Below are 4,423 nucleotides of genomic sequence, written 5' to 3'. Positions count from 1 at the left end.
AATAAAGCTTTCATCTTATATTCGCAATAATCAGATTGCAATCTCAGTTTCTTGCTTGTTCTTCGTTTGCTCGCAGGAAACAGGCCCTCGTGGTCAAGTTGATCGTGCTCCGGCGTGGTCAATAACCCCTCGGAAGTTGGTTTAGCGATTGCTAAGGCGCGACGTCTCGCACGTTCGTAGTCGGATCGTCAAGGTCGACTCCCACAGAAAACGATAGCCACCATCTCATCGAAACATCGGGACACCTTTGCCTCTATCAAGAGCAGACTCTGGGGGAACCAGGCTTGACCTGCCCTTCCTCGTGACCGAGGAAGAGCCTTCCCTTCCTCGCCTGGCGCTGGCCTCGTCGTCGTCCGGCATGGAGCGGAGGGCCTGGGACCCGCGCCGAGGGAAGGACTCCCCCCAATCCTCGCCAGTCTCCTCTGAGTTGGACGCTTCCTCCTCCACCTCTTCTTCCCCACTGGAGCTGCCGGAGGACAAGTTCACCGTCGCCAGGACTGCTAGATCTTCGGGAGTTGCCACGGGCACCAGCCCCTCACCGTTGAAGGTGGGCATGGCGTTCACCACCTGCTCCCAGTCGTCACGAAGGAACAGGGGGACGGGGGTATCCACCGGGCTCGCCACGTCTCCCCCAACCAAGGAATGGAGGGCTGTAGTCAGATCCTCGTCGGTCCGGGCCTCGGAGCTCAGGCGCAGGGCGGCGTCTGCTTGTCCGAGCCTCCACAGTGGGAGCGAGTGCTCCTGGAGCGGAGCCACCCGGTGCTCCAAGAACTCCCTCAGGAGTGTGGCCCCGGTCAGCTTCGCCACCCCCAAGTTGCTTGGCCTCAGGTCCGCGTTCATCCTCCTCAACACCGCCTTCGCGCGAGGGTCGACGAGCTCCACGCGAGACCATGCGTCAACGGACTTAGGTTGCCCCGTGGGCAATACCAGATGAGGGTGGAGGCGCCCAACATCCATCATGACCCACTTGCTCCGGTAGCCTTCGATTCTCTTCCCAGGCTTCGAGATGGCGTTGGAGCTAGAATATGCAATGAAGCTCGCGCATGCGGAGACCTGAGCGCCAGAAACCCGGAGGGAGAAAAAGTGGCGCAGCAAGGCCACCGAGGGCTTCACACCAACATGAGCCTCACAATAGTAGGCAAAAATCGCCAGGAGAAGGACAGAGTTGGGGTGGAGATGCAGAGCCTGCAAGTTGTATTGGCGGAGAACGACATAGAAGAACTCAGAGAAAGGAGGCACCAGACAGGCGACAATGGTGGTCATGAAGAACGGGTAGAAGGTGCTCCCCTTGCCCTCAGGCTGGTCAGAGCCGACCTTGAGCACAGTCGCCCCCTCGCTGCCCTGCGCCATCGTCATCAGGCGCGCGAGGGCGAGGTTCTTCTCCGAAAATTCGGGGAATCCAGGGCCGGCGAGCACCAAGCATTAGCCGGGGACTTGCGAGGCGCCATGACGTGCCGGATGCGAAGGATTGAGACGGATCTGGAGGATTTTGGGAGCAAGAGGAAGGAGAACGAGAAAGGGGATCTAGGGCAAGACGGCGAGAGCAGGGCAAGTAAGCCTGGCCCGGGCACCCCTTGTTGTCAGTAGTGCAGTTGCCGAGGCGTCGTGGGAAGTGCAGACGCCCACGCCCAATCAACCGCCACGCGGCGCCCAAGGCCGCAGGCTGTTAGGGCCCGCGGCGCTTCGCGCTTGCCCCTTCGCTTCTCTACTAAGCCAAGCCCGCACGCGCCTTGGGCCCGGGGGCTACTGTCGGTGTTCTAGGAACGGGGGTCCCTAGACTTGGCTGCATGCGGCCTGCGGCGTGGCTCAACTGGGGGCCCAGCGCGGCCCATCTTCATCAACGCAAGATCAAGACCCTCGCGAGGGGCCAAGCCTCGCGGGGCGGACGACAGGAAGCTTCCTCAAAGGCAGCCTCATCAGGCAGGCTCGCGAGGAGGCGGAGAGATCAAGGCAGGGGTACCTCGCGAGGATCCCATGACGCAAGCCATGACGATCAAGGCCAGGCGGGCGCCGGCCTGCGCAGTGTCCTTGTTTCCCCTTTGGTGCAAAGGGGGCAAGCATAGGCCAAGGCATCGGGCAAAGGTTGCCATTCCGGTGCAACAAGACCAAGACCAGTAGAGCGGCAGGACGGAGGTCACCGTGGAGCCCAAGACGGCGTCATCACCAGTGCTTTCGGCAGCCGAAGACCACCTTTGGTCAGGATAACTTGTACTAGATGTTCCCCTTCAAAATGGCCAATTGTTGGCGCCCTTCCCGCTCAATTATTCGGGGAGAGGCCCAGGGCCTCTATAAATAGAGCTAGCCTCCACCAAGGAAGGGGGACACCTGGGAAGAAAGAGGAGAGAGAGAGATCTGGTAGAACCCTAGTAGAGATAAAGAGAGGCGACGAAACTCACCCTAGCAGTTCATCGCACCAACTCAAGAACACCTCTCGCGAGGCTGTTCTTCCCTTGTACTATTCATCATCAGCCCCAGAGGCAATCCACCACACCACACACTAGAGTAGGGTATTACACCACAACGATGGCCCGAACCAGTATAAACCTCATGTCTCTTGTGTTGTTCATCATTTTCATCTTAGTTCGCACGCAAGGATCGGACGTAGATCGGTAGGGGAGAGATCTCTGCGCGCACCCCAGTGTTCGAACCTCAAGGGTCTGCCGGAACCCGAAAGCCGACAGTGTGGTTGAATAGGACCCCGTGGAGAGGGCTGGTTGAACAGTAGCCGGTGATGGAGCGCGGTGGAGGCTGGATGAACAGGAGCCCGCAGATGAACAGTCGCAGGTGGAGGCTAGAGGAGGTCGATGGTGGATGAACAGGAGCCCGTGGAGGGTGGAGGAGGTCGGCGGTGGAGATGAAGAGTATCCCGTGGAGTCCTGTTTTGTGGTACACCACACCACTCCTGATGAACAAGACCCCCGTTTCGACCGTAGCGCTCCAACACAAGTCCGTTTCCTCCGTTTTGCAGTACGCCACACCCCTCCCAATCAACAGGACCCCGTTTCCACCGTAGGAGGTCCGTTTCCTTCGTTTTGCGGTACGCCAGACCCGTCCCGATGAACAAGATCTCGTTTCCACCATGGCCGGTCAAACACAAGGTCGTTTCCTCCGTTCTGCGGTACGCCAGGCCTTGTTTCCATCGGCTGTTCCGTCCAAGCCGGTTGGCTCCCAATGAACACGACGACACATTCTGTTCCGACCCAGCCGGTTGCCTCCCCATGACCACAATAACGGCGCAACTTCTCCTTTCCGACCCAGTCATGTACACGAGCCCTGGCCGTACGTATGCGCGAGTAGGCATTTGAGACCCCGCCCATATGTACGTACGTGGCCGTATTTACTTTCTTGCACCCTGGCCACTGTACGTACGTGTACATGCTATGTGCGCGCCTGTACTACCACACGTGCGCGCCTGTACTACCACACGTGCCCTTCCTTACACGGCTACGGTTCATCGTTGCAGCTTGCAGATAGACCGATCGTATGTACATACACGTTCGCGACCAGAATGACAACACTACATACGCTTTGACCGGGTGGGTCCCGACTATCAGGAACTTGCGTGCGAAGATGTAGCTGGTGGGTCCCAGTAGTCAGGGGGGAAACATTTTTTTCGTGAAATACGGTGGCCCGTCCGGTGGGTCCCTACTGTCAGGTGGAGGAATCATTATTTTCCATGTAATAAGGAGACACTTCCTTGCCGTGGCCGTGGACCCAACTGTCAGCCTCTCCACGTACAGTACTCTTCTGATGGAAGTCGTTCCTTGACCACGTTGACCACGCCGCGTCGAGAGCACCAGGGCGGTGGATGCCAGCGAGGCCTAGGAAGGGGACGATGTGGAGCTGGGGAAGATGCGGCAGTGGATGCCCACGCGGAGGGGGTACGTGGGTTGACTGCTTCAGCTATGGTGTGAGGCTGCCACCGCCGGAGAATAACAGGAGGTGTGGGTGAGTATAGAGGGATGGCATTGCCAGTGGTGGCAGCACAGCCGAACACGGGAGGCAGGAGCCGGCGGCACGACCGATGCTTGTTTGGGCGGCTAGAGCAAGAAGACCAGAGGTTGAAGAAGCACTATGACCGTTGGATGGGCATCGTACAGTCACTGGAGCTAGAATCGTTCATGTTGACTAAGCTGACAAAGCCCTCCATCCCCATCATCTTAGTAGGCCCACAAGTCAGCCTCCCACAATGGTGGGTCCCAGCTAGCAGGGGGAGTATTCATTTTTTGTGCGTAATAAGGAGGCACTTCCTTGTGTGTGAAGATATAGCTGGTGGGTCCGAGCTGACACCGGGGGAACATTTTTTTCAAGAAATACAGAGGCCCTTCCGGTGGGTCCGAGCTGTCAGGTGGACGAATCATTATTTTGCGCATAATAAGGAGGCATTTCCTTGTGTGGACCCCTACTGTCAGCCTCTTCCGAT

This window comes from Triticum urartu, chromosome 6 (genome assembly GCF_003073215.2).
Source record: "Triticum urartu cultivar G1812 chromosome 6, Tu2.1, whole genome shotgun sequence".
NCBI lineage: Eukaryota > Viridiplantae > Streptophyta > Magnoliopsida > Poales > Poaceae > Triticum > Triticum urartu.
The sequence above is the reverse complement of the archived record's forward strand: the minus strand, read 5'-3'. Positions refer to the sequence as shown.